This window comes from Apus apus, chromosome 5 (assembly GCF_020740795.1).
Source record: "Apus apus isolate bApuApu2 chromosome 5, bApuApu2.pri.cur, whole genome shotgun sequence".
NCBI lineage: Eukaryota > Metazoa > Chordata > Aves > Apodiformes > Apodidae > Apus > Apus apus.
The window spans coordinates 43,712,360-43,732,965 of NC_067286.1; the positions used below are offsets into that span (position 1 = coordinate 43,712,360).

At 43.2% G+C, this 20,606-nt stretch overlaps 1 protein-coding gene across 20 annotated transcripts in view; it reads left to right on the plus strand.

Moving 5' to 3' along the window:
* The window catches only part of NRXN3 (neurexin 3), a 1,010,752-nt gene that overhangs the window by 183,064 nt on the left and 807,082 nt on the right, over nt 1-20,606 (plus strand). Inside the window, exon 1 of one of the 20 annotated variants that reach the window (XM_051620878.1) lies at nt 7,922-7,940. The exons of the other annotated variants lie outside the window; for them this stretch is intronic. The gene's annotated coding sequence lies outside the window, so the exon portion shown is untranslated. Of the gene's footprint in view, nt 1-7,921; nt 7,941-20,606 lie in introns of those variants that run through there. 20 annotated transcript variants of the gene reach the window in all.

The following is a 20,606-nucleotide window of genomic DNA, read 5'->3' on the forward strand; positions in this document are numbered from 1 at the left end:
TGATTAAGCTGATTCTTTATTCATGCAAACACACAAAATTGCCCCAGCTCCTACCAATCAATTACCAGTTTGTTTGTCTGCCCATCACCATTATGTTAGTGTGCAAGTGATACAGGCTTTGTTCTTTCTTCCCTTGTGTGTTGCTGCCTACAGCAGCGCTCCACTCCTCAGCTTCTACCCCTCCTTTGCACAGATAAAAGTAACAGTGCAAGCCCTTCGTCAAGGGAGAGTGAAGCTTCTCTTCTTCCTTTACTTTGCTTTTCTTGCCAGCTTTCCCTCTGGTGTGTACAGGCACATATAACAATACATCCTTGCTACCATGCAATTAATTCTGCAGCAGCCACTGGTTCAACCCAGCAAACTCTTTGTCTTGGACACTGTGACCCACCTCTCAGATGTGGAGTGGCCAGCAGTTCCAAATCTTCCAGAGTGTGTTTGAAAATGGGTAAAGCCTTGAAAACCAGGAGCATGGGCTTCCTCCATTTCCAGCAATGTTTCACCTCCCTTCCTCCCCACAGCAAACAAATTGTATTGACAGACAAAAGCAGGATTATGGTGAGAAGATTTGCAAGACAACAGGATTATGGAGCTAAAACAAGCAAACATTGAGATTATGTTCAGGAGTGGGCAGGATGGCGTTGGGGGAGGAAGGGGACAGCACAGGAGCAGTAACTTGGATGTGATGCTGGTCTGACACAGCGGTGGTGAGGCAGCAGGAAAGGGGATTTAAAGTAATTTAGGACAAAAGCAAGTAAAATATTTTCTCCCTGTAAACTCCTGAGGATGAAAACACAATTGATTTGCATTATGGTTGTTGCTTTTTGCTTTTTGGAAGTCTGGGAACAAAGAGGGAGAATGGAGAGAGAGAAGGGGGAGGCTGGCCTAAACCTGTGAGTCCTGAAAGCCCCCCTGCTCGCTAGGGCAGGATAGGCACCAGCTGTCAGCTGATCCGAGCTGAGATCAGCTGTGACCTAATTATTGGCCTCTTAAACCTGCATTATTCCTTTCATTTTCCGGCTCATTGATGTTGTATAGAGAGAGGGTGAAAGAAGGTAGAAAAAGAGTTATTGATAATCCACTTCCTATGTGTCTGCCACTCAGCCAGGGTCATGGCTGGATGGCCTCCATCAAGCAGAATGAGGGTGGGCTTTTAAACCCTCCTGCTCCCCTGTGAGAGGATGATAGCTTTGTCCATTTGGGGGAATGGAAGCTTAGAACAATTTGAAATAAAGCATTGATGTGCTCTGGATCAGAATGATTTTGTAGCTCTTATTTGCTCTGTGGAGAGAGGAAGTGAGCAGTTGAAAACCTATGAAAGGAAGGATTAATAGAAAATAGTGAACACCTAATGCATAATGGGTTTATAATCCTATTGGTTGGGAAGGCCATATCTATGTGTATTTTGTAGTAATCACTAGACAGAACACTTGCACCATAGACGTGGTTTGGCCTTTTTAAAGTTGACATGGGTGCATGAGAATGCTTTGCTTGGGCAGCAAGAAGGTACTAACCCCATTAGAGAGATCACGGATACAAATAACTTACCAGCTTACCTGTCAGTGTGTCTGGCTGCTTTATCCATCTAGGATATGATACCCGCTCAGCACTTGCCTTGTAAATAGTTAAAACAATCAGTTGGAAGAACTGGAGAAGATTCAGCTGTGGCTAAGCTGGTGTCAGGCTGGGTGTGTGGCACAGCATGGTGGGAGTGGAAGAGCAGCAAGGCTCTGCTTTCTGGCTATGGCAACAGGACCTGGGGAAGACAAATGTTGTGGCTCTGGCAGTTCAGTGCAGAAGGAAAGAGCAAGACAGTGATGGATGTACAGATTGGCAAAACCATCAGTTTTTCTGTGCAAATTTGTATTCCAACTTCCAAATCTCTGTGCATCTTCCTCCAGTAACTGATAATCCTCACCAGTCACCTCCTTGGTGATTAAAGTATCCATCTCCTGTTTGCTGATTTGTCACCAGCACAATCTTTCAGGCTTTTAAACCCTCCTGCAATACTTGCTAGTTAGCATATGTTGTCTAAGTCTGCACTTGCCAAGATCCACTGACAAATGCTTGTTTGCTGCTTTATTTAGCAATATGGATGCCATGCACTTTCTAACATTTCTGGTATCCAAACCTGCTGCTAAAGAAGGGAGGGTGGGGAGATAGAGTGAGGAGGACTCCCCTATTGTATTATATACTCTCTAATCAAGTCAAATTGTTGAGACTAGCTGTAAAGTGCTGGGAAAATTGACCTTCAGTCTTTTGAAATACACTTCTGGGAGTGAAATAAGTTTTAATTTTTTTTTAATTTTTTTTTTTCCTGTTTGAAGCCTCTTGCGGCCTTCCCAAAACATCTTCTGACAAATTTTAATCAATAACCTAGTCAGTGGTAAGCCTGAGTCTATCACATCTATTACCTTGATGGCAGTATGACTGGAACCCCTTATTCCTTCCCTTCTGCGTACCTGGGAACTTTTAACAGAAATTATTAAAAAAACCCTAAAAAATAACAAAAGGCCCTTGCATAATGGATGTGGGGGGAGCTACATGGCCTCATTGTTTATGTGTTAAACAGAAATTAGAGCAGTTAGCATCTCTTCCTGACCTTTTTATTATTAACTAGCATTTTTTTTTACTGTAGTAGCTGTCGTGATTTGGGCCCCACACAACAACAAAAACCAGCCATGTAGCTGCTCACTCACCACTCCCCCCCTTGCCCCACACACACACTGGGTGGGGAGGATAAAGGTCAACTAGAAGCTCATGGGTTGAGACAAAGGGCAAGAAGGGTTCTTCACTGATTAAGGTCCCTGGCAAAACAGACTCAACTTGGGGAAAAATAATGATTTAATTTAACACTAATCAGATGCATACAGGACCAGGCAACACAAAGAGCAGTACTTACATATGTTACCCCACCAGACTGTGGGGCAACTGAAAAATCTTTTTCCCATTTCCCATTTTGTGACTTAGACTTTTTTGGACTTACGTGAGTTATTTCCTTACATGAAGAAAGGAAAGTGAGAATAATGATGCTGCTAAAAAGCATTCTGAGATTCCTAAATGAAAGATGCAGTGTAAGTGCCAAATGGTAGCTTTCTTGTAACACATGCTGGAGAAACAGGCAGCCCTGAGCAAGCTCATGTCTTGCGGGGTAAGCCAACACATTGTGATATGGTGAACAGTGCTGCACAGTTGGAAATGCGTGTATTGCCTGCATGGAGCCAGCCAGACTGCTGATGTGTGAGATGGACCCGTCAAGAAGGAGATTGGCCTATGAATACCAAGTGAAGTGTAATTTGGCCATGATAACATCAACCTACAGCATGAACTTACAGATATTCTTGGTGGCACCGTAAGGAGAGGAGAAGACTTTGAAGTGGTCTGTAGCAGTTACAGTTTATAAGGCTGCAGTGCATGGTGCTGGTCTTAAAGCAGTAAGTGCCCTGCAGGGTAAACTGTTTGCATAACATGAAGTCTCCTGAGTCTGTTGCATAGGAGATGCTATTTATCAACCCTAGCTGAAAGCAACAACAACCCCTAATACAATGGAATGATGCCTCAAGCCAGTCTATACATTTATAGGCACATTAATAAATCATAAGAAAAATAAAACACATGTATTGCCATTAAAATTTTAAATGTAACGTTTATCATCTTTAAGCCCCTTTCTGTCCTCCTCCATGCCCTCTTGTCACCACTGACATGGATCAGACACCGCAGATACAAACATGGGAGAAAGGGGATGCAGAACAGGTAAGAACTCCAAGGATCAGTTCAGGCAGGAGCCCACAGATTCCCCTGCTTGCCAGTTTTTCCATGCGATAGGCATGGGATGTTTAGTTACCAGGGACCCTCACAACCCAGGGGTTTGTGAAAGCCGGAGGGTATGGGTGAGGGCACCACCACATTGACACTTCCATTTTAGAGGGTACTGGGGACAGAGGCCAGGTAATGAGACCATTGTGACTGCCCTGGGAGAAGACGGGGCAACTGAAACAGTGCGGCATTTCTGCTTCTGGGCTACTCTAAAGACTGTGTCTGCCAAGACGTGGGGTTAGCATAACAGAGGATGATGCAGACCTACTTCTGGGTGGGCCTGCCACCTTGAGAGGTGGATGACATTTGGCTGGTTTGGTTTCTCAGCCACATGTCTGTGCTTTCAGGTCTTGTGCCACAGCCTGCATGCAGTCACATTCATGCCGTGAGAAGGACTACCATTTGCTGTAATACTTCCCTTATTGGCCTTGGGTTGCAGTGCTGGGTGCAGGCAGTCTAAGTGTGCTGGTTAGGTATGTGATATTGTTGCAGGGACTGGGTGCTTCTGAAGTGCTGGGTGACCTCTGGTAGGTACTGGATTCATTTCTGGGTAGCTAGACTTTCTTAAAAATGCAGGCCTTGAGAGAGGTCAGAGAGCATGTCCAAGGTGCGACTTCCCACACATCTGGAAAAGAAGGTGAGAGACCTTGATGTCTGACATTTACAGATAGATTTTTAGCTGCTTCTGAGCCTGGTAACTTTGACTAATGGATCCGTGTTAGCTTTTGAGGCTGCAACTGGCATAGCAAAAGTTTTTCACTAGCTTTAACAGCAGCCTCTCATTTGTTACCTCACAGTGTTGTTGCTTTATGGGGAAAGCCGTCTGGGAGTTACAAGACTCCCAAAGAATCCAGCTGTGATTTATGAATTGGCCATCAACAGTTATTATGCCAGCCACTGCATGCATCCATTCTAATAAATTTCCTGCATCTTTCTTAGCAGCTTGTCTTACTCCCATTTATTGATACCATGGTCTTAACAAAATCAGCACATCAGTTACAGTAATTGCATTCAGTGCTGCTGGAGATGTGGTCTGAGGACAGGTTGTGGAGCCTAGGTGAGGGATTAAAGGCTATTGAGAGGACCTAGAGAGAGGAGAGCAGAGGTGGAGTTGATGCCCAGGTGTCTCTTGATGCTTTGTATCCCTTTAATGTCTTTCTAAGAAAGACAAGCAGGTAAGATCATTGCACATGAGGCCCAAATGAATCTTGCCTGCTGGGTTATCCCAGTTGTATATAATTTTTGAATACAAGATATTAATCAGGGTTTTGTACAATTTCTAATTCCCCTTCTGGTTTTTTTGTTTGTTTTGGTTTGTTTGTTTGTTTTGTGGGTTTTTTGGGGGTTTTTTTGTAGGGTTTTTTTTTGTGATTGAAGCAGTGAATATGGATTTGATGGATGGATTATTCAGTGGTAGTGGACTAGCTGGATGACTGCCTCCCAAGAGTTACAGTCAATATCTCAGTGTCCATATGGAGATCAGTAACAAGTGGTGTCCCTCAAGGGTCTGTACTGGGACTAGTACAGTTCAATATTTTTATTAATGACATACACAGTGGGATTGAGTGTACCCTCAGCCAATTTGAAGATGACACCAAGATGAGTGGTGCAGAGACTGGCTAAAGAGAAAAGGATGCCATCCAGAGGAACCTTGATATGCTTAAGGAGTGGGCTTGTGTGAACCTCATGAAGTTCAGCAAGGTGAAGTGCAAGGTTCTGTGCCTGGGTTGAGGCAATCCACTGTATCAATACAGACTGGGGGATGAGTAGGTTGAGAGCAGCTCTGCAGAGAAAGACTTGGGGATATTGGTAGATTAAAACTGGACATGAACTAGCAGTGTGCGCCTGCAGCCCAGAAAGTCTATCTTATCCCAGGCTGCATAAAGAAAAGTGGGACCAGCAGGTTGGGGCAGGTGATTCTCCCCCTCAATTCTGCCCTCATGAGTCCAGACCTGGAGTACTGGGCCTTGGGGTCCACAGTACAAGATAGACATGAATCTGTTAGAGCAGATCCAGAGGAGGGCCATGAAAAGAGTCAGAGGGCTGGAACACCTCTGATATGAAGAAGAGCTAACACAGTTGGGGTTCTTCAGCTTGGAGAAAAGAAGGAGACCTTATTGTGGCCTTTGAATACTCAAAAGGGGGATTATAAGAAAGACGCACATAGAATTTTTACCATTAGTGACAGGACAAGGTGTAACAGTTTTAAATAGAGGGTAGATTTAGATATAAGGAATAATTTTTTTATTATGAGGGTGGTGAGGCACTGGAACAGGTTTCCCAGGGAAGTTGTGGATGCCCCCTCCCTGGAAGCATTCAAGACCAGGCTGGATGAGTCTTTGAGCAACCTGGTCTAATAGAAGCAGTTGTCACTGTGCTAGGTATATTGTGCTCCAGTTAGCTTTGCATGTTTGGTTTATTTATCGAGCAGTGCTTCTTCAAAAGCCGTATCTGAACACTTTCCAATCTCCATATCCATGCTGTGTGACAGAAGTCAGAGTGCCGCAGTTCCTGTGTCCTTAGCCCTGTTGCTCATTTCAGGCACAAATTCAAGCATCCCATCCTTTAGCTGTAAGTGCTAACTGCTTTTCTGAGGTCCTGTGCATTTTACCTAGCACTTGGGTGTATCAAAGTTGGATCACAGCTGAGATACATTTGCCATAGCTCAGCACTCAGTGCAGCGTTGCACAGTCCCTGTAGTAGACCTGTGCGCAGGAGTCAAGCATGGAATAACAGAAGACTACAAAGAGGATTCTGGATCACCAGTGGAGATTTGAGAGTGTGGAGGACTAGAGAAGCAGAAGATGCTGTGGGAAGGTGAAAACGTTATGCACATAAAAGTACTCATACATCAGTATATGTGCACACATACAAAATGATTGCTGATATTAAGATTGTGAAAACCTTTGATCTGGGTTAGCCCTGCTATACAGCAAGTCTAAATATTCTTTGTTTTGCAGTAATACTGTTATTCCTCCAGGTGACTGAATTAATAGTGCTCTCCATAATATTCCTTTGTTGATTAGACCCCCAGCACTACAACTGCAGTCCTTCTTATTTTATTCTTTATTCCTGGATTTATTCCCAGTTTTGTCTATGAAATGGTCATTTAGTACATGAGCAATATGCTGATTTCCCCTTATGGTTATTGCCTTTTCTGTTCATAAATCAGGAATTAATTTATCTTTTTTGGGTCCCTTGGTGCCTTTCTCCTTAATAGCCAAATGCATTTGGTCTGTGTAATCTACTGAAAAATAAGAATAGTAAATAGTGAATAGTGATGTCCCCGGCAACCTCTCATCCCCCTCAGAACCTGGGGGGACTCACTTTTTCTCCTTTTTCCTTCCTGGAGACCCACTTCTGTCTGTCACTTGCTGATAAGGCACCTCTGAGCTAAGAGATAGGCAAGGGCTGGAGGGGAGGAGGGGTTAGTTGTCAGTCACCTGGGATCCATCTGCAGTCCGGCCACTAAATTATTCTGTGACCTTCACCTCCTTACATAGCATAATAATTGAAATCAGATATAAAATAACTCTCACTGATCCAATCAGTCTGTTTCACTGCCAGTTCAATTCCACATTGCTGCTCTGTAATGCATATGCATTTTGCTTTGTTATGTTTGAAATGTCCTAAGTGCTTTTCTTTTTATGGAGCCTAGTAGAAGCCTGTGTTGGGAAGATTACAGCAAATAATGTGTACTACAAGAGCAGTGTAAAGGGCATGATTCTTTCATCCCCAGCACTGTTTGTTTTGGAGACTACCAGCCAGAGATGCTCCTGCTGCACTATACACACTCTTCGCTTTCCCTTGAGCAAAGCAACTCTCCATGCAGCATTTGCGTCCCTGGCTGATCCAGGGCACAGAAAGCTAGTGGCTAGATTCTGAGCTCGTGTTCGTGGGTCTTGCTCCTTTACCCTCAGTGCTGTTACTTTAGAGAGAAGAATTCAGCCCTAGAACTGTAAATCCTGGATGGTGTCCAGCAAGGTAGGGTGGAGAAAAATAAACAACCAACATTCTGAATTCGGAAGCTTTCTGTTTGAAGCTGGGCGAGCAGTTCTCTTCAGGGAAGTGCATAGCTGCACAAGGAGGGAATGCACCCAACACCAGGTTGCTCGGGAATGGTGATGGTAAGTGCGGTTTGGGATGCAAATGCTGGAACTGCTGGCAGGTAAATCTGCAAGCACAGCTACTGAGGGCAACAGCTCTGTGGAAAACTCGTTGCTGCTGTCCTCACTTTTGCAAGGGTTTTCCCTCTTCTTGAGAATATTCGGTCCTCTGGAGAGATATGTTTTTGCAGGAGGATGAAAGATGGGGAGAGACCTTCTGACTCTTTCCTGCTGGGTTCCTATTCTGATACACAAGCCCTGGCAGATGAGAGGCCAGCAGGGATCCTTTTTTTGTGTGAGGCTGTGTTTGCCAGAGAGCATTTAATGCTGGGAATGCAGGGCTGGTTTCTCTGCTTTCGGGGCATGTTTGACATTTGTTTCTTGCTGTGTCATCTCCAGTGCCTTCTAGAGGACTTTGAATTTGCCAGTTTGTACAGTGCATGGTGGGCTACAGGAGCTAAATGGTTAACCCTGCCATAATCTGGGTTGTCCTTGCTGACTGGAGAGGAAGAAAAACCAGCAGCCTGAAATACTAGGAAACAGTTGTGAAATTCCCATTCAAGCAGGCTTCCCCCTGCGTTGCTGAGCTTTTCTCTGAGAAATCCTGTCTCACCTACTGACTGCTTATCCCCCAAAACAGTTAGCTGTTGCAATCTTGTCTGGACTGTGCTGGGAACTGGGAAGGGTGGAGGGAGAAGAGGCACAGGAACAGAGCTGTGTTTCCCCTCTTGCTTGAGGGCATTATTGTCTAATAGGCAGTTTAGTCAGATGTTTGCTAAATGAGAGTCAGGAGACCAAGCAATCTCTAGGGAGAATTCATGCAAAGCTGGAGACTATAAAAATGCCCCTGAGCAAGTTAGTTTCTAGAGATAATGCTGTCACTTTTACTGGGAAATTAAAAATTAAAAGGGAGATAGATCATGCTTCTTAAATATACCCTGCCATTTGTCCCTCTTGGCCTTTTAGAAAATTAAAAGAGAAAATACTAAAATACAAAAGCTATCCAAAGCGCCTTTCACAACATTTGCTTCAGGTCTGTATTTCAGTAGCTTGTGGACACCTGCCATTTGTTCCTAGTTCATTCAGTTGTTAATCTATTTTCCGTAGTAGTTTAAGATATAGCTTTGCCTTGGCATCAAAGGATAAGGCAATATATCCAACACTTACATTACTTACATCTGAGGAGGGGCAGTGTGTGTGTAGTTAAGTATAGTTGTTACTTTAATACAAACTCAGTGCTGTTTTTTCAGTGTGGGAGCTGGAATAAGTGGGTAGAATTATATGCCTCCACTGTATAGATGTATTCTACACTTCAAACTCAGAACATGATTTTGTAACTAGTATTTTCAGTTAGCATTAGGTAGCCCCAGTAAGCCCCAGCCAGCTGGCAACTTGTGAATCTGGACTTCTGAAATGTTGTTTTGATTAAATCAGTCTTTGCATTAGGTTTTGCACATGTAGGATGCTAATTGCATGATCTGTCTTGAAGCAATGAAGTTTGGAACAGTTTTTAAACTTGTACCTATTTGGAAATTATTAAATGTGTGGGAAAGGCATCAGTATGTTTAAGGAGAGAGGAGAACTGGAAACTAATTTGGTTTAAAAATATGGTAGTATTGTTTAGGAAATGTTCTTATGTTTGTAAGCAAATGCCTCAGAGGAAAAAAAAGATGGCACTGTAGGAGTGACTTGTTCATAGAAATGCACTGTTGTGATAGAGCTCCCGTTTCTCTGCTGCAGCAGGTGTCTGGAGTGAAGTCTCCTTTGCTGACGGGAGATGCTGGATGGGAGGCTGCCTTGTCTAAGGTGTGGTGGCCCGGGTCAGGGGGGTTGGGAGTAGAGCACTGAGTGCTGCATGGTGGTCAGGGTGCTGGAGGGAGTATTGGTTACATCAACTGAGGTGTGCTGGCTGGGTTGTGCCTGTGTATGGGAAGGGGGAAGCTCCAAGACCGTAGAGCAGGGTCAGCGTGTCTGAACTGGGGTGGTGGGTGACTGCTTCATTTCTAGGATCAAGGAAGGGTGCATATGCTCTGTGTGTGGTTCTTTGATGGACTCAGTATTTGAATCAAGGTGCATTTGCAGAGCTGCATGTAGGAAGCATCCTGACTGGTTGTTGCCTGCAATCACCTTACTTAGTTCAGGAGTTGCTTGCTTTTGTGAGAGATACAGGTGGTCTCCCATATACACTGCGAGATGTGTCCCAGGCTTCAGACTGAGTCTCTTTCCCAACTTTAACTATTTCTCAGGCAATAACAGCTTTATGCTGCAGTAGTAAGACAGTGAGGATAATTCCAGTTGGGCACTGTCTTGTGTGGTGACAGTGACCAAGCATGTCAGCTTGGAGATGACTGGGGAGACACAGCAGTTATACTCTCTCCAGCTCATCTCCTTACCCTCCCTCAGCAGCACATGGACTGCCTCACAGCCTCTCTTGCAAAGGACAAGGCAATTACCCCATGCTTACAGCCTTATTTACAGGATCTTTAATTTGCTGGCTCATGCTAAAGGTTGATTCTCTTTTATGTGGTAGAGAAAAATATCTTATTTAAATTTACAACTATTTTTGTTATAAACATGCTCTAACAAGCAATACTGCCACTAAATACCTGCACTTCTTACCTATTAGAGGCAAAGTCTTGGCCACAGGGATAGGGTGTCAAGGTTCAGGAGGATTAGCAGTCAGAAAATCTTCCAGCATTTTAAGTGGTAGTGCCTTAAAAATGTCTTGTGTAACACCTTAATAGAAGTTAGCCTAACTGATTTATAGGTCTCTTCTGCCTCTTAAAAGCTATACATTATGTTCTTGCTGCTCTCTGGTAACATACTTTTATGTTGCCAGTAATGAACTGGAGTATTTCAAAGTCTTGAGTGTTGTGGCTAGGGAAGCCAGTTATGTCATTATCCCCATTTTGAATGTGAGATGTAGGAATCGAGATGACATGGCAAGAGTTTTGGAACAGCTGTGAGACACAGGACACAATACAGACCTCCTTTTCCCCAGGCATTTAGGACATTTTGGTTCTGTGCTCTTGTGATAATAACTTAAAAATCATCCATTGCTACATGTGGCAAAATTGTTCCTTTTCAGTTTTGGTGCAAGGAGGAACTGTGAAAAGGCTGTCACAGTTCTATGTCTGGAAGGTGCAATAACTCTGTGTACGACACGCTTTAAGTCATGACTGTGTGTTCTATCCGGTGTGTAACTATACCTAACCCTGGGTCTAAATTAATTTCTCTTTTCTGTCTTAGAAGAAAATTTTTACCATAAACGTGATCGTAGCTAGGTAAGAAAAATCCCCATGACATCGAGTAGGTAGACTAAGAGAGTTCACGCCTCTGGTGGTGCAGTGTGGAAGTGACCCCGCCTGGCTGCGAAGGAAAGGGAGGAAGAAGTAAGGCTTGTATCCATGAAGAAATGTGTCGTCTTACTGCTACCGTGTATTGGAAGTTGCAAAGAGGTTCATGAAGGTTAGGTGCCTAAGCATCTATGTAGAAATTTGGGACAGGATCTGAAAATTCACTAGCATGTTTCCCTAGGTGCAAAACTTGTGGTTCTTTCTGGTTTTAACAGCTTTCTACACTGATTTTGGTAGATTACTCTCAGCTAGTGCGGAACGTGTGTAATATGCAATTTTTTAATATTGAGATCAGTCATTATGGGACTTGGCTTGCCTAATATGTATGGAGAAGATTATTTATTTTTTAAAACAGTCTGGAAACATAGTCCTGAGTGTTTTTGTGTGGGAGAAAGGAAAAAAATGAATAGAAAGAACAAAAGAGTAGATAATATCTTATCTTGTTTATAAGCAACTAAACATAATAGCAGAACACCATGAATTAAAAAAAAATAGTTTCTCTCCATCTCCCAGCTTTGTAATCTGAGGATAATGGAGGACTTCAGAGAAGAAACAAAAGTATCTTTCACTAGTAAACATGAATAGCAGTATGGGTGAATAGTTAAAATATAAGACTGGAGCTAGAGAAGAAGTTATCATCTGTGTTCCATTACAGATACATGGTATGACCTTGAGGAAGCCCACTATCATGTCCTGTGCCTTGACTTCCCAGTCTGTAAAGAAGGGCATTTGCTGGAGTTGATCAAATCCAAAACTTTCTTTGTGAAACTTCTGTCATTTGTGTTTGTAAATTATTTTGAAGTCATGGGAGGGAAAAGTTATAGAAGCAGAGACTTCAATTTATAAAATAGGGGAGAAAGTATTTTTACAAAATATGCAGAGCTGACCTCTGAAACTCATTATGAAAAGAGGCTATTAGAGCATGATTTGTGACAATGTTGTCAAAAGCTTCATAAATGTGTGCTGACTATGTGCATACATGGCACCTTTGGTCACAGAAAGTTTATTTCAGGTCCTAAAAAGCAGGAGGCAGTTCCACTACATCTGAAAGTAAATGCTGGTACATTTTATTTCTTTGTCTGCAAGAAGTGGTAAGTATCAAACAGGCTAGTCTGGGGAGAATGATGAAGCATTGATTTTTTCAGCCTTGTCACGTAGGCAAACTAAAGTTGGGTGGGATGGAAGGGTTTCTTTATTAAAGAACAACAAAAGAACTTTGTTTGTGTTTGTGCTATGACTCTTCTCTGTTTAATTAGAACAGTAAAAATCTTACCTGAAACAAGCATCTGAAAATTCAGTGCAGGGCAACCTTCCACTAGATGTGGCCAGACTGGGGAAGGATTTTTTATGGAACAAGCACATGGACTATCCAAGTGCTTTGTTCTGTGCTCAGTTCTGCTAGATCAGAGCATTTAATTCCTTAGCTCATTTATTTTAGTGCATGAAATGCTGTAATTTACTTTTTTTTCTTTCCCTGTGTTAGTATTGCCCTCTACTGGATGAAATCAAAACTGCCCACCTGTGTTGCGTACCTAAGGTTGCTAGCAGATCATCTCCTTCCACTCCTCTTTTAGACTTTGGGCTGACAGAGCAGGGAGATCAGAAGCCAACCCCACCCTTGACAGGAGTGATGACTGGCCAGGGTATCCAGATTTGAGGTCCTAAATGGCTGCATGTTTGTTGCTATACAACCAATACATTTCCTAGTTGTTGGCAGCTCAGGCTACATGAGGAGTTGTACTTATTTCTCAAGGGTAACATTGCTCTTGTGCAGTGAGGAGAGCAAGTTACAGCTGGTTAGAGCAAGATTTGGCAAGTGGGGCTGCTCAGGCTGAGTCAGAGGTTCAGAATGAAACTGGTCCTCAGTGGCCAAGTTTGAAAAATTAGACCTGCTGAGAGCAGTGCAAACTGATGAGACTCCTGAATGTTATCTTCTACAGGAGCCTTGCTTTTAGGAACTTGTCAGGGAATTTTGGGTGAGATGTCTTAATCTCTTGAACCAGCTAAAACTGTGATTGCATAGCTTAAATGTGAGTTGCTGTCTGGATGATCGCTCTTAGCTTATTACTGGCCTAAAGCTCTAGTGATTGGATGAGCCAGTTTTGCATGCAGACCAAAACCAAACGTTTCCATCTGCATTGTGGAAGCAGCAAGCTGATTCTGGCCTGAGCGCCCTGGAGCTTCCAAAAGGGAAGGAAAGGAGACACAGGGGAGCAGCAACTCTGTAGAAAGTTAATCCTAGAAAGGTGTTCAAAATTAACCACAACATTCAGGTAGAAGTCTGTATTCCCAGATTCCAGGATATACCTTTTTGTAAACATCCACATTTAGTTTGTTATCTCTTGGAAGTCTTGACTTGTAGGTATTCATTGGACCTGGTGCCCTTGCTTTGCTTGTCACAGCCCATAGCTGTACATTATGAGGAACAAAGGAGGAGTCAAGAGAAAGAGCCAAAGATTGAGTATATTCAGCAAAAAACACGTTCAAATAAGCCTCTGTAAAAGCTGAAAGTTCCTTGTGGTCCCTCCATGAATGTACTTGTAATGGTCAAGTTTATTTTACTGATGTTTCAGTGGTAGGTGCCTCAGTACTCAGAGCCGTGTGCTGTGCAGGCTGTGTAGTTTAGCTACAGTAGATAGTGCAGAAAAGCTTTGCATCACTATATGCTAGCGTTTGTGCAAGGAACCCATACAGAGTTTCTCAGAGTGCCTCTGTGGGCAGCATCCATCTGTGTTTACCAAACTGCTCTGTCTGCTCACTGCTGGCCAAACACCAGCACCTGGGAGTGACATGCAGGCTTCTACTGATCTGCTGGTAGGAAATGTCCTTGGTTTTACAAAAGCGCAGAGGGCTGACCTGTATTAGCTTAGGAGAATGCAGCATTTAATTTTACAAGTCATCAAATTATTAGAATATCAAGACAATATACATTCATATTTTAACGTAAAACTAGTTTTCTGTCCTTTTGGTGTTTGGTAGCCTGAAGATTTGAGTAATGTGTGTTACCAGTGCCCCCTCCTGGATGACACCAGGCTTGTTCACAGCTTCCTGGCTCCTCCAGCACTTCCCCTGAAGCACAACCATGCTAAAATATTGTTTGCGGAAAAGCTCAGCTCCTTCTTTTTCCGTCTGTTGCCAGGTGACTCTACCACACGGCAACAAAATCCCGGGAATGATGCTTGATCATTTTGATCAAGAGTGAGTTTTCATAAATGCGAGTTTATAAAATTTGTCTGCCTGCATAGAGGAGGCAAGTCGTGTCTGCTGCATTTATTCTGCTTTTGTGGCTCACAAACGAGGTAATAAAAAGGCCAAGCAGTGCCTCATGTCATACCAAAACCTTGGGGCATCATAATTCTTAACCCTCTAAGGAAAAAGATACTTACATTCCTATGACAGAAAATGCTCCATAATATGTGCGTGTGCTTGCTCTGTGCAGTGAAGCAGAGGCCCATGGAGAGGAACTGGCTTAGCCAGTTAGACCAGCAGATCTGCAGGAGCAGACCCAGCTTTCTCTTTTCCCCCTCTGTGCCCTATAGACTGAATCCTGCTGCTTCAGTTTAGCAAAAACTACCAAACAGAATGATAACTGAGGCTGTGGGGTCTGGTTGGGATTTTGTCAAAGGGTTTGAGTTTGTAAAATTCTTTTCTCATAGACAGTTACTAGGTTACTTGCAGCCTGTTACGGGTCTGTCTTTGACCACACCAAATGAGAAGGTGTCCCTGTGTGCTGCTCCTGTTCTTCTCTCTCTCTTCTGTTCCCTATGTATAGGATGTCTTTTTTATTAGGATTTGGTTTCTTTTCATCAGTGGCAGTAACTCCTGTCCTGGTGTGACAGCTGTTGGGCTGAAGTCTTTGTTTCCCTTGATAGGTGCCCAGATTGGGTCATTTGCTCTTTGTTGTGTTTCCATAAATTTTATTTCTTGCATGTCTTACTGTTCAATAAATTGCAGCCTCAGATTACTGTCTTTAACAGGACAATAAAGAATCCTTCACTTTCTGCAAGCCCATCTCCCACTATGGTCTCCTGTGGAAAATCTTTTGAGCTTGTATGTGCATCAAGTCTCAGAGGGAGCTATCAAACAAGACTTGGAGCTGTGCTCTGAAGGGTTTTATTAACCTAACTGGTGTGAATAACAGCTGCAGGATACTAAGGGACTTAAGTACTGAGGATGAAGAGACTCTGTACATAAGAACTGCTTATGAAAGACAGTTCAGCAACAGGCTGATAAAGATGCAACCATTTCACTCTCCTGTGAGTAATGGAGTAAGAAAAATATGCTGTAGGAACTTTCATTCAGTTATTGTTATGGTCTAGGTTTCGGGAGTAGATTCTGGGGGTCTAGCTTCAGGAGAACAGTTTATGGTTCACAAAGTTATTTAGAGCTGTTAATTGTAGTTCTACTCTTGAGCTGTAAATAAGCCCTCCATCTGACAACTGCAAAGTAATAGAAGTGGTGGCAGATGAGAATTTCCTGGGGAATCCCTTGCCCACTTGCCAGCCTTAGATGAGATATGTATATATATGCCCTCGTATATAACTTTCTCCTAATAATGGAGACTGTGGGTTTTAGAATGTGTCTTCTGTGGTATCTGATCTACCAGCAGATGGGAGTCTGTCAGCACAGCTCCTGCCACAGTGGTTAAAAGCAGATGAGTGCAGGTGGGTCTCAGGGATACTTACTTCCATTTCATCATAGCAGGTCACAGGGGACAACATTCTTATTATCAAAGTGTCTGACTGCTTTCCTGTGCTTGTCAGTTGCTGCTTGGTTCTTTTTTCCTATGGTAGTGGAGTTCTGGAGCCATACCCCCTGTCAAATGCATTGTTTGTTTGTTTGTTTGTTTGTTTTTCCTTTTATTCCACACTGCATCCAGAAAAATGAAAGCTCCCTGGAGAATATAAAGTAGATTCTCAGAAAAGATGTAGATAAGCTCATGTACCACTTCATTCTGAGGTGCTGGGCTTTGCAGGCTGTGTTAGTTCATTAAATGCAAGCTCGCACTTCTGATATTTTGCACATTGCTGTGTAGTTCAGCAGCTGGTCGATGCTCAGGTTTCAGGTGCCTGATCTGCACTTACAGCGGGGATGGTTAAGTTCAAGATTGAGGTGTGTAGAGGAGAGCTTAATTATCAAAGGCTCAAAGAGTGGGCCAGGTTTGGGTACATTGGCAAAGCACTTTCCAGAGTTTTAAGTTCAAAACGAAATGGCCTTTTGCTGTGCTGCTCTCAATTACTTTCCTCTAATTGGTCCCCCATCAGCTGCCCTCCCAAGACGTATCTTCAGAAATTCTGCTTACATTGACTATTGCAGTTTTACATCGAGAGCATTGTGGCTTCCCTGCCTTGTAAAACGCTACTGCTTGCCCCTGCTTTTAACACAGATCTCATTCTTAAAGGAAATATGCCTCTAATTTGTATTTTTCCATTATAAGGAATGACTTCTCAAGAAGTCAGGGGGAACTATTGTATGTCCCCATAAGAGAGATGAATTTACTTTCACACATCCAGCTATTTTTGCTGCTGAATCTGCTTCCAGTTTATTTTCTCCTATCTTTGTTTCCCCCTTTTTCCCTGCTTTGTACTTTTTTTCATCAGAATGAAAGACTGGGACAAGGCTGCAGTGGCTCCTTGTATCTGCTCCACACAGTTGCTGTGGGAGTTAGAGCAGAGGAGTCTTCCCTGTTGTCAGTCTCTGATGTGCAGGAGTATCGCTGCTGCTTTGTCCAGCCCTCAGAGCACTCACTGTACGTGCTGTTCTGCTGTACGTGGATGGCAGTGTGATGGCTGGCAAGGAGACTTGAGTCATCTTGGTGAGAGAGCACATGCACACCAGTAACGGGGGCTGGATTTTCTCTCCCCCTTTCTCAGCGTGTTGGAAGAAAATCTTGTTTCTGGCTGAGGGCTCCAATTGTAATGTAGGATTTCACCTGATGTCCAGCCTGATGTCCAGCATATCATAGCAAATACAGTGTGGGCTGGCATGGAGGATTGCAGGGAAAAGCCCATGAGCATTTGCAGGCATGCAGCCACACAACCCCACTGCTGGGGCCAAAAGGAAAACCCAGCAGGCCACTGGGGCTCGTTGAGGAAAACCATGACACCTGGTTATTGTTCTTCATTCCGTGAAACAGCAGCAGCTGTAGTGAAGAGGGGAGTAAGCAGGGGTGATGCACAGAGCTGAGATGATACACATGTGTTTTGAATCATTGTGGTAAACAGGTGAATTCCTGGAATGGGCCTGGGCCAAACCTGCTGATTGTAGAGAGGCTCTGCTGAGTGTTTTTGTTTCCAGAGTCAAGTAAGTGTATAATAACTCATTTTTCTAACATCAACCCTAGTTCTCCTGGCTTGTGTAGATACAGTTTGCAGAGAAACCTGAAAATGGGCTGATGGGCAAGTCCTTGAACAGCTGGCTCCATAAGGCAGAGGCTTCTCTGGGAGCAACTTCTCTTGCACTACTTCTTAAGGGTCCTTGGGTGTTGCAGCCAGTCACTTCATACCACAAGCATTGCTCTTACAAATTAAAGGTGAAAAGGGTATATGTGCATGGGGCAATGACTGAGGTTCTGACCTTGGAGTGGAGAAGAGGAGAGAAACTGAGAAGCTAGGAGATTGAATACCAGAGTTAATCTCCTTCTTTTCTAATAGCTTTGCACAGTGCCTGTCACCAGGTCCAACTGAGATTTATAGCTTCCTCTGCATTATTGGTTTACTTTGCTATTTAGAGTCTAAACAAGGATGAGGAAGGTATGTGGCACTTTTCCCTAGTGCTGGGAAACTTGTATCAGTCAATTTAATTGAAGTTCTTTATAGAATCATTTCTGTCAGGCAGACTTTTGATTTGCTTTCTTACCTCCTTCTTTTCACAGCCCAATACTTGGGACTAATAATTGTGTTCTCAGTGTCAATTTGGGGTGACTAAATCTGTGGATGGATCCTATAGGCAGTCCTGGGGTTAGGTGGCTGTTGCTGCTTATGGTGGGCAAAGCTGCTTTTTTTGCATTGGCACTGAAGTGCTCTATCAACAGAAGAAATGTTTGGTGGTGATTTTTGACTTCACCTAAACTGTAACCTCTACTGAATGAGCAAAAAAGGATCTGCTTGTATATGCTTTTAAACACAAAGCACAAAATGCAGGCTTTAGGAGAGAAGGTGGAGAGACAGTGACCTGGAGGGTACACCATGAGGAGGACTATACGTAATCTGAAGTGCAGATTAATTTGGGAAGGATAAGGAGAGGTGATGGCAAGTTCAGAGGGGATATCCAGAGCCAAGAATGGTGTGTCTAAGCACAGGTGCTTTCCGGAAGATGGAAATCTTCCCTTTCAGGACTTACAGCTCAGTATGTAGGAAGTCTGCCACCTCTGGTGTTATAGCTGGAGGAGATCGATGTGCACTTGCGTATTTACATGTATGGAGTGAAAGCAGGTTTACTTGCATCTGAGTGCAGCTTCTATCAGGACCTGGGGTTTTTGATATGTCCTTGTCCAGCTCTGTAGTCCTCCTGCTTCTTTTAGCCTAAGAGAACCCTGCCACATTTCTAGAGACTTCCCCTACTTAGCTTCGTGCAGGTCCAACTCATAACTTTAATTACCTCTCAGGAACATAAAAATATTGACAGAGAAATACTGAGAAGTAGAAGAGGAGGGAGAGAGGATATAAGGACGTGGAGTATTGGTAGTGGGGAGGTAGAGTTGGGATACTTGTTCCTCATTATGTTTAAAGAGGAATTTTGAGTCTGATGATCATCGCCTTCTCAAGGCTTCTAATCTGCTTGCTCTAATCCTCTTACAGCATCTGCTCTATTGGACTTTTATCTGATCTCTCTGTCTCTCAGACAATCTGGTGAAGCTCCCCATGTTGGAGTAGACACTTTTGCCCCTTCCCTAGGGAGCTATCTGGTATCCTCTTGCCCAAATAGGGTCAATGGATTCTGCTTATTTTGGGGTCCTTGAGTCTAGTCTTAGATAGCTTTGGCTATTACCTTCAGTAATTTGGATTTGGTGCAGCACTGGCAATTGGAGCTGTGGACCTCCTAGGTGTTTCTGCAATATAACAAAATTTGTGTTTGTAGTAAGCCAAAATTTGGAGATTTGAAACTGCAGAGAATGAGCTGTAAGTTTGATGGATCATTTGGGGTTTGATTTTTTTCATTGGTGACTAGAAATAAAATAACAGCTTTGGGGAGAATTTGTTTTCTTCTCTGTTTATTAAACCACAAGATGGCTGAACTACCCTATTTCCCAAATTCAAATTATTTTGCAGAGAGACTAATCAATGATTAATAAACCATGCTTTTATCATGTCAAAAGCTGAACTTCTGTGTTTTGATCTGGAGAGTTTTTTAGGGGAAACTCCAACTGTGTCTGTAGTGAACCTCTCCAAAGAGAACAGGGACACATCATAACTTTTAGAAACTGCATGCCTCCCAATTGTGCAGAATAAAGAGTTATTAGCAGACTCCTGGGAGATTTTAGGCTGTAATTATCATATCTTATAAGGTGTTTGCAACTCTGTCTCAATTACAGGGTAAGATCAGGTGAGGTAGAAACAGCTGAGATGAACATGTGCAATTTGAAAAGAAGCAGAGTTTGCTCTTTGAGCATCAGGGAACGTGTGTCATGCTTTTGGGTGGGAGAAGCTAATTCCATGCCACAAACAAAACAGTCTCTTATGTCTCCCATAAACCCCCTTCCCCAGGCTGTTAGAAAACCAAACACATTATTTCTGTGAAGCATGGAAGAGAAGCGTTTTAACTATACACTTTGCTGGACAACTGGTGACCCTGGAGGAAAGTGTTCAGCCCCTTCTGGTAATGATTTAACTTATTTAGAGTTGCATGAGGACCAAAACCATTGTCAATAAATGGATCTTTATTTGTCTCCACTGCACAAAACGGAGTAGGCTACAGCAGCAAGCTATTTGAGGCGGTAAAATATTCCAGGACCTCGTGGGCTTTTAAAATTTATTTATTTATTTAATTTTTAAATTTTTAAGCCTTGCATGCAGTGAGACAGAAGCTTTGTGGTTTGTCATAGAAGGCAAAACCCACTCAGACTGGGGAGCACAGATCCTGCTGTCTTTCAATAGTTTCTCCTTCTGGTCCTGCTGCCTCTCTGCCAGAGTGCCAATCCACTGACTTAACGAAGGCTAACAGTATAATTAATCACATGCACCCGCAGCACAGTAGTTCATGAGACCTGAGTAAATGTGACAGCTGCTCTGAGGGAGAAAGGGGAAAAAAGCCCACAATGATTACAAGAAGGAAAACAAGATCTTTGGTGAAAAGAAGCAGTCAAAGCAGAAAGGGAGAGATCAGCAAAGAC